This window comes from Centroberyx gerrardi, chromosome 21 (genome assembly GCF_048128805.1).
Source record: "Centroberyx gerrardi isolate f3 chromosome 21, fCenGer3.hap1.cur.20231027, whole genome shotgun sequence".
NCBI classification, from domain to species: Eukaryota; Metazoa; Chordata; class Actinopteri; order Beryciformes; family Berycidae; genus Centroberyx; species Centroberyx gerrardi.
Window position 1 is genome coordinate 6,450,674 of NC_136017.1, and position 10,680 is coordinate 6,461,353.

Consider the following 10,680-nt stretch of genomic DNA (forward strand, 5'->3'; position numbering starts at 1 on the left):
TTAGTTGATATTAAGCTACGAGTTCAGGACTCTTATTGCCAAGGTGCTGATATTTACATCTGGAATTTGTGATATAATTATTTTACAGCATAAAAATGCAGCATTTTCTTATTCCCAGATTTAGTGGGACTTGTTGACAAATGTAGGCTATGCTTTGTTTTCTGTGCCTGAATTCAACATATCTTGTTCAAGATCCACTCATCTGTTTTTCTCATGGTGGGAAGCACCAAAGTTTGCTCACTTCAAGTGCAATGTGACAACAGAAGGATTTAGCTCTTATGTGTAGCATATACTTTGAAATGATGAAATATTCATGATTTTACTGAATTTGATTCTGCTCTTCTGATGGGTTTTAGCTTGCTGTGCTCTCTCACTTGATAAGGAGAAGAACGCCACAACGTGAGGCAATTACAGTTTTTCACAATTGCTTACACACATTTTCTGAAACTAAGGCTCATTTTCTCAAAACTCTAAACACAGAAACACAAAACTCCACAAATGTCTTGCACAAAGAAACACTGTGTGCTCAATGAAACTCTTCTATGTACCGGTATATCTTATCTGTCGGCTTCGTTTTGCATTTTCAGTTACACTTACACACAGCAGCGTGTCGTAAACGATTACCATGTTACTAGCCTAGTCAAATATAAAACAACGAAGAGATAAAATAGTCTAATGGCATTTGTTTGACAGTGAAGTCAGAGTGAACACACGCACATCTCTTTTCCAGGTGCTGAGTTGAAATAGTTACTTCATGCAAATTCAAAAAGACTCGCAACACTGTGGCAGCTCCCAATATTTTGCTTACTTTATTCTACATTAAAAAATATGTTTCGAGCCCTCACAGGCTCTTCGTCAGGTGGTTTTTGCAATGAATCAGACAGGTTCAGGTGTTCGAGGAACACCTGAACCTACTTACTTTTTTTTGGACAATGCACATTTGTTTCTTCTATATTTACATTGCATTGTATGTTTTCTTATTGTGCAAATAAACCTTTCTAAAAGCCTTCTCATTTGTTAGTTAACATTTCTTGGTGCAAGCTATTTTTCAGAACATTTTTAACAAATTATGCTTTTAAAAAGTGATGGGGACAAAATCGTCCATTTCAAAAAGTGGTGGGGACACGTCCCCAGCGTCCCCAGTGTAAATGACACCTATGCTATGTTGTATATCTGTAATGTTTCACCATACAGATACACGCCACATTTGGTGATAGTGTCCTGAGACATGCAGCGTCACACTGAGCCTTTCATTGAAGCTACATTAAGGAGGATGAAAAACACTAATCTAATCTACATAGTGAAATAACGGATGTGTCCTGACAGTATAAAAGCAGGTACATTTGTCCTGAGACTCACAGACCGCTGCATCAGACCAGATGCTCACCTGCTGAGTCGACACACCTCTCTGATCTACATAGCACAGAAACAGGTGCGTTTCCTCTACTTTACCATCATAGAATGGGCCTCATGCAAGAAAAAAACAAAACTTTGTTGTTGACTAATGGATTGTATCTCTGTCACTTTAAAGAAATGTTGAGTTTTAATATATAAATGACATTGTAAAGTAATGCATAATCATGTTGAGATTAACCAGTACAGTGGTTATAGTCATAGGAAAAATAGCAAGGGAGCACTGTTGGCTTTTTCAAAAGAAGGTAGTGCGTAATTTATTTTACCAGAGCCGCATAAAATCTCATAAGTATCCATGTGGGTTACATAGTAGCCTATAAGTGTGCTCAATACAAAGAGAAAACAAAAAACACTAATTTGCCAGGTTATTTGACAAACATTCAGATGAGACAAAGGCAAGGTTAGATCTATTGGGGGAAATATATTATAGAGGGAGATAAATCTGATTTCTAGGCTATTTTACTCAAGTTGATAACGTTAATGTGGGTGCAAGTGAATCTAACCTTTAAAAAGAGAAATGGCTTTAGGTCTTACCAGGTTCAGGTGCAAGTCGCTGTCCAGGGCGACATCGCTGGACACCTGGCAGCTATATCGCCAATTATGGCAGGTATAGGCCTATTCTTTCATCTGTCTGTGTAACGGAGAATTCCTCCTGGCCCTCCTGTTGCAGTCATGGATCGCCTTGCTTTTTGCGTCTAATTTCATGTCAAGCCATTTCTCTTTTTTTATTTCTGTGATGGTGCCCTAACGACAAATCATAGTCCTATAATATTCCTAATACTCCGATATGGACTTGTCTGTGGTACTCAATAGTCAGTTTATAGTGATCTTATCATGGGATTTTTGTCTTCTGTAGTATCACTATAATATTCCTATAGGGAATAATTGGGATATTTATTTAGTATTCATCTAAAATGTATAGGGATACTATAGTTGTTTTTCGTAAGGGGACGCACAATAGACAACACTGCATTAACAGCACAAGCTATTTTCTCCCATTCCTTGGCTTTAGCAGGGCCTTTGATTCCACTATTGAATTATATTAAATATTATATGCTTTGGTTGACTTATTTCTGATAGTAGGACTTCAGTCTCAGACAGTGACGGACTGGGATCAAAAAACGGCCCTGGCATTTGCGACACAACGGCCCTATTTCCAAACTCAACACCAACCCCAATTGTTAACATAAAAAGCTTGAGATAAAACCATACAGACTGACTAGAATGCAGAAGTTCGGAACACAGAACACACGCAACCGACACACATTACAATCGCTGATGAATGCCGACAACAATGCACACAATACTGTGAGCGGCAGAGCGCTACGACATGATACGCGCAACTAGTAAATTAAGGCACATTTGGCACAAATACATAGGCCAGACTTATTAAGCCTCAGTAAATAATAATACAATAGCTCCACCAAAACATGAAAAGAGCACCGCACAGCCACAGTATATAATAACTAGAAAAGGCTAAATTTTCTATAGAAAATTTAAGTGTGCTTGCCGCCTTTGAAATGCCCCTGCCCTTAGACTTGGCGTTCACTAGCTTTGCTAAGCGGTGCAGCATTGCAATTGTTAGCATTTTGACAGACTAGACTCAGTAAACAGAGCCAGTTGCGTTCAAAGGCACTGCTGAGCGCGTCAGAAGCTCCGTTAAGCGTCGGCCGACGCGCAGCAACCACCATACTCTGTGTGTGTACCGTAGCTTCAGTTAGCTTCAGCTACTGTGTGTGAGAAACCAGCTAACGTCCCTCCCGATCTCCGTCTGTCCCAAATGCATCAAGCCAGCCATTAAAAACTCTGCACTAGACTTTTAATATACAGAATAATAGGCCAAATACATCCATACTGATCTGATTCTACCTTAGCTTCAGTTAGCTTCAGCTACTGTGTGCTAACGCACCTCCCGATCTCGCAGCGCGGTCCGTCTGTCCCAAATGCATCAAGCCAGCCATTAAAAACTCTGCACTAGACTTTTAATATACAGTCCAAATACATCCATACTGATCTGATTCTACCTTAGCTTCAGCTACTGGGTGGGAGCCTCCCGATCTCCGCGGAGAAACAAGGACAAAACCAAACTTGAATTTCTGGCTCTGTGATCCTGTGATTGAGTCCACACGGTTCTCAGGTTTCCATATTCCAAGATGATAATGCCTCCATACACACTGCTGGTGAAGTGAAACCCCTTCCATGGCCTCCACAGTCACCAGATCTAAACATCACTGAACCTGTATCAAGTTCTAGTAGATCTCCACCTCCTTCATCAAAGAAGTAGAGCTTTTCCCTCTTGAAGAAAGGTGTTTCTGTTATTTTGTCCATCCCCTGTATATTTTGTATTTAAAAATATAGTTTGTATTTACTTATTCATATATTCAGTCATTCATTCATTCATCTCGACTCAAACTACACGATGACAGATTGGCAGAGCCCCCTACCAAACAGACACACATAGCAAGCAGCGACAGGTGAGTTCTATTTGTGTCCTTGCATGTACCTCGATGCACCCAAAGCCAGGCTTTAAAGCTGGCTCACGTAAAATAAACGGCCCGCTCTGACTACTAACTCGAATTTACCCCGCACTGTGCGGGCAGATCTCTGTAGACAGCGCTCACAATGGAGCGTGGATGGTGAGAGGCTACAGAAACACAGACAGAGCGGATGGAAGTGTGAATGGAGGAGATGCCTTCCCCTGCAAAACTTATTTTATTGCAGTTATACTCTACCCGGTATTTGCGAAACAAAATCACTGAAGTGAAAGTTCTGTCACAAAACTATATTGTTACGTATCTTTGCGCATTTTTAAGTGGGTATACGGAAATCCTGGAGCCTTCTTAGTGGGTATATGGCGTATACCTGCATATCACATAGACTACACCACTGGACTCGGGGGATCAGACAGTGTGCGACCGGGGTGAACAAGAGGACGGCTGCGCCTGGCACCGGCGTCTCCAATGCGCCTTGTGCGCCATAATGCATCATTATTTATTACCTTGAGACATCCAGTCCAATTGCCATTCAAACACCTTGAATTTGTCAGATTTAATTGTGACAAATTGGGTCTTTGCTAAAAGACTGTAATGTACTTACTTGAGACTAATTCACACCATGTCAGCCTATAATGACATATAGAGCTTTTTGGACAAATGATCGGCTTTCAAACTAAAGCAACAAAGACGCTATTTAGTTGTAGCTTATAAGGGGGGAAATTGAGAGAAGGGGGGACAGACGTAGGAGTGGCCAAATTGTTATAGATGGTCTCTATTTTAGATTGAAAGAACTAGTGCAGTGCCCGTTCAAAACATGCCTGTTCGGAACGGGCCGATTGCTTGGCCTCCGGTATTGCTGCTTACAGTTTTCTCGAGAACCGCTCATCCAAACAACTTTGCTGGTGTTCTTCGGGAAAAAACACACCCAAGTCACGGCTACTCGCGGTCAGAAACACCGGTGAAATACACTCTGGTTCCCAAAAAAAAACCACACAATAGGCATAGGCTATCAGTCGCTTACTTTGAGCTCTGCTGCTGCACAGAGCGCTGTTCGCTTGTTTATTCAAAGTTTATTAATATTGAACATATCGCGTGTCCAATCCGACACTGCACGTCCTTGGGTCCCCAGCAATACACCCGCCAAGTGTGAAGTAGATCGGACGAACGGTTCTCGAGATATGTGAAGGACACACACACAGACAGAGATTCCTTGCTTTATAGTATGATGACAGGAAGGAGCTGCAACTCATAAAGTCTGGCTGCTGAGCCAGACTTTGAGTTGAGAGTAGTAGGTGGAGTGGGCGTTGGACAGGGAGTACTGTCCCCTATCATTGAGTACTTTCCTCAATAATTGAGTGCTGTCTCCTATAATTGAGTACTGTCCTCTATCATTGAGTACTGTCCTCTATAACTGAGTACTGTCCTCTATCATTGAGTACTGTCCCCTATAATTGAGTACTGTCCTCTATCATTGAGTACTGTCCCCTATCATTGAGTACTGTCCTCTATAACTGAGTACTGTCCTCTATCATTGAGTACTGTCCCCTATCATTGAGTACTGTCCCCTATCATTGAGTGCTGTCCCCTATAACTGAGTACTGTCCTCTATAATTGAGTACTGTCCCCTATAATTGAGTACTGTCCTCTGTAACTGAGTACTGTCCCCTATAATTGAGTACTGTCCCCTATAATTGAGTACTGTCCTCTATCATTGAGTACTGTCCCTATAATTGAGTACTGTCCCCTATAATTGAGTACTGTCCTCTATCATTGAACACTGTCCCCTATAACTGAGTACTGTCCCCTATAACTGAGTACTGTCTCAAGTACAAGCAAATTCCTCAAAACTCATTGGATGGCGTTTCATCCTACAGCAAGACAACCATCCTAAACATACTGCTAAAGCAATTTTTCAATGCCGAAAATTGGAAAGTACTACATTACTACTGCATTAATTTACAAATATGAAATAGCAACACTATGTGTAAGAAGTGTAATAATTTCTACATGGTGAAGCCAATATGTGTAAAAAAATACATAAAATAAAAGCTGAGAATCTGAACTTTAACCTCACATGAATTGTTTGGTTTAAAATCTAAAGTTGTGGAGTACGGAGTCACATGAAGAAAAAGATCTTTGTCCCAAACATTATGAGGGCACTGTATATAACTTATATGTTATTAATATAAACCTTTTTTCCTTTTTTTTTTTGAGTGAAACACTGAAGCAAATGAAAGCTCATTTCCAGTGACTGTTCATGTGTGTGCGCTGCTTTGCAGAATGGCAGAAAGGTTTCAGTCTGTCTGGATGGCTCTGCTCCTTGCATCTATCACTATGATGCTTCTTCAGCCACAAGAGGTTTGTCATATAATACATTATACTGCCATATAATACATTATACTGACATACAATACATCATACTGTCATAATACATTACACTGTCATATAATACATTATACTGACATATAACACATTATACTGTCATATAATACATTATACTGCTGTTAAATATTAATTTAATGTGCTAAAGTATTTAGCATTGAGAAAATTCTGAAAATACATGAAAAAAATACATGAAAATACTGATATCAGCCAGGTACATCAATACTACTGATATCTAGCAGTCGGCTGAGTTTGTCTTTTCCCTTTCCCTCAGGCTGAATGTGGAGGTTGCCAATCATGTCCCAAGGAAGAAGTGTCTGAGTTTGAAAATGACTTTAGAGAGAAGTGTCGACAATTGTTCCCAGTAGAAATACATGATGAAAGGTACCAGTGTATCATTAAAGGAATAGTTCACCCAAAAATGAAAATTCAGTCATTATCTACTCACCCCCATGCCAGCTGAAACTCGGGTGAAGATTGTTAGTCCATACAGCAGGCCCTGAGCTCCACAGCGGAGCGGCGTAGAAGCTTTCTCCAAAACAACTGAAGTTGCTGGGGACCTGACTTGACTTAACGGTGAAAAAAATAATGGAAAATATCCATAAAATGGAAGTCTCCGGAAGCCAAACGATCCCAAAGTGACTTGAAAAGACCGACATTTACACTATTATTTAGTTGAAATCGCCACTCTAGCTGTTGAAAAGTTCAGGTTTGCGCGCACCGAGAATGAGAACTACATGTGTAACTTTTCTTCGAGTTAGCAGAAACAAGACTTCCAGTTTCGGCGTTTAGCCTTCAAAATAAAAGCGTGAGATTTGAAAATGGGTAGAAATACTGTTTTAAACCAATTACTTTGTATTTAATCATCAAATCCAATAAGTGAGCACCCTTATTAATGTTTGATGTCAACATAATAATGGAAAATGCCATGTGCCATTTTTAACTATAAACGCTGCATGTATTACACTGTGCAGAATACATACAGAACAGAAACTTAAGTGGACATCAAACATTAATATGGGTGCTGAGTTACTGAATTTGACGATTAAATGTAATTGTGTAATGTAAACAGTATTTCTACCTATTTTCAAATCTTGCACTTTTATTTTGAAGGCTAAACGGCCAAACCGGAAGTCTTGTTTCTGCTAATTCGAGCTAGTCTTACCTATCGAGGCCGGGGTGCCAAGTGAGGTATTTTGAAATAACAGCTAGAGTGGCGATTTCAGCTAAATAATGGTGTAAATGTCAGTCTTTTCAAAGGCACTTTGGGATCGTTTGGCTTCCGGAGACTTGCATTATGCGGGACGAGCTGCATGGAGCCATTTTATGGATATTTTCTGTTATTTTTTTCACCGTCAAGTCAAGTACGGTCCCCAGGAACTTCAATTGTTTTGGAGAAAGTTTCTACGCCGTTCTGCTGTGGAGCTCAGGGCTGTATGGACTAACAAACACCGAATGTCATTTTCCGATCCAATCCATTGACACAAATTTTCCTACAATAGCCATAAATATAGATGACTATTTATTTATTTTATTTACAGAGTTCATTTGATAGGGACAATGCAAATTAACATAGTGCCACTTCAACTGGTTACAAACAAGCTGATGCAACTGATGTTCTGCATACAGAGATTATAGCTATTGCTAGTTTCCAACTCCAGTCCCTAGTTAGGCTTTTAAGAGCAAAAAGAAAGGAAGAAATTATCAAGGTTACATACAATTATAGAACATTATTTAAAGAAAGAAAGAAAGAAAAAAATCTAATCATGAGATAAATAAAAATGCATACAGCTCTGATTTTGCTTCAGCCAGCCTTTAAAATTTGTATTAAAAGCCTTAATATCTTGGATTAATTTTATTTCAGTTGGTAGTGTATTCCACATTTGAGAGCCCTTTATAGAAAAAGCTGACTGCCCAAAGGAGGTCTTACGGTGTGCGATTTAACAATTTCCACTTGCTGCACCCTGGTGATCCTACTATTTTGCCTGCTGATAAACTTGCATAGAATATCTGGTGCCAAGTTTTGTAAGCATTTAAAAACCAGTTTGAGGTATGAAAATGTAATGAAATTATTAAAACTGAGCAAATTATACTGCTTCAATATGTGACAATGATGCCATCTATGGGTTTTTTTTATCCATTATTTTTAAAGCTTGGTTATACAAAGATGTAATAGGCTTGATTGTAGACAAGGAGGCTTGGCTCCACACTGTAACACAGTAAGACAAATGTGGAAAAAATCACTGCATGCATGTACAGCTGTGCTGCTTTAATTGGTATATGGCGTCTAATTAGTTTGAAGCAGTTTAAATTGCTTTATACTGTCTTTGAAATCTTTTTGACATGTTTGTCAAATTTGAGTTTGGAGTCTAGAACTATACCTAAAAATTTAAATTAATTTACCATCTCAATTTCTTCTCCCTGTATCGTTACTCTAAGTTTTTCTGATTGCAGTGTTTTTTTGATGGAAAAAAAAAAAAAAATAGTATTTTTCAGGTTCAAAGTGAGCTTATTTTGGTGAAGCCACTGACATACTCCGTTCATATGTGATGATAATATCTCATTCAAGGCTTAAAATTCAGTGTGGCAGTGAGATTTGCGCAAACATTGTAATTACAGCACATGAATCTTGGATAAAGCGGGAGATTCCTTCAGCTAGGTGGAGACGAATATTAAAAATACATTTATGGAAAATGTGTGATGTCTGAGATAGAGCTGTTAGTTACACTGTGATGGTTCGACTGTTCTTTAAATGTGCTGACGACAGTCATTCATTAATGATGTTTTTGCTTCAGTTTATGAATCAAATGAGTGAAATTATTATACTAATGCCAGGTGTGACACCTTCTGGAAGAAGTTCACCAGTGCCTTTGTCAAGAAGGATCCCAATGCCGTCAAACTAGGAGATTACATTGCCCTGGTCAAAGAAATACCCTTTAATATACCTAACGGCAAGGTGAGAAACCACCACAGTCATGTCAGATGTCACACCAGTGTTCATGTGTTCATGTGTTGTTAAAACACATTGCCTGTAATGTCATCTTTCTTGTGTCTCTTAGCTTCTGCTGTACAGTGGAGCCAGACAATGGGTGGATTTAGTGAAGACTCAGGACACCTTTTTCCATGTTTTGCACACCGTCTATGGTATCTTGGACAAAAATCAGTGGTGTGGAAAGACAAACAGCAAAGGTAGTATTAAAATTAATTTCAGTGTGAGCAATGTAAAACATACAGGCTGCTCCTATGGCATTGGTTCTTTAGTTCTAAACATAAGAGGCCTTTTCCCATGTGATTAGAATCAGGGATCATGTACAGGTAAAGGCTTGGATATGTTTTGTCAGAAATGCTTCTGAGAACTTCTGAAACGAACTTCTGAAAGCCTGAACCTTCATGTTTTTTCAGAACATTACGATATGTAGGAGGAGCTTCAGCTGCTTGCAGGCTGTCCTTCTGTTGAAGAAAATATTCTGTGGTCTCTTTTGGATAATGGAAATCACTCAGTGATGTCAATAATCAAGCCGAGTCTCAGTCTCTTGTAGATATAGAAGTTTATACGTGCACGGGGAGTGAGTACAGTTCATCAAGGCATGAGTTCCTCTATTCTCCGGGGAGATAAAGGAGTAGAAAACTTTTATAATGTGCAACAAACAGCATCAGGTTCTGGAAAAGTACTAGCCATGTAGGCCTAGGTGTAGTTTCTCCAGTACCAGTGTGTGCCAGTGTAGGTGTTGCGCAATAGTGAGGTATAATCATTTGGTCTACACAGCAGCTTACCGGAAGTTGTTCTGAGGAGAAGCTACAGGCCCAGCATTCCCAGCATCCTTCACACCTCATTACATCTGGGCAGTCGCTGCAGAGGGGGATGGTGTGTTCGGACGTTTCTGTTTCGGAAAGTCACATTTTCAAACTGTATCACCCCCCCCCCCCCCCCCCCCCCCGTCTTCTCTCCTGTAGTTGTCCTTACTGAAGGTTGCCCTAACCCTAACCCTCCAGTCGATATGTACTGGGCTGATATCTCAAGTGCGGTGAGTCTCTGTGTTAGATATTTCTGAACTAATTAGCATCTAGCTAGCTAAACATATTAGTGAAAGACAGCAAGGAAAGATGCAAGTGAAATATTTTCTTTGCTCTCACATGAACGGTATCAAAGGTTTCTATTTAATTTTTTTTAGTTTTCTCCCTAATGCACATATTTGATCTGTTGCTTTGAGCAGCCAGTCCTGTTTCATTTACAGCTACACAGCTTCCACAAGCTCCATCTTTCTCCCTCTGGCCTGATAAAAGCATCTGCTAAAGGCCTAAATTGTCCAGTTACCCAGCAGAAAGAAACCAGCACCTACTGTACACATTTTACATGGCATCAGTAATATCATCATTGCATTGGAGTAAT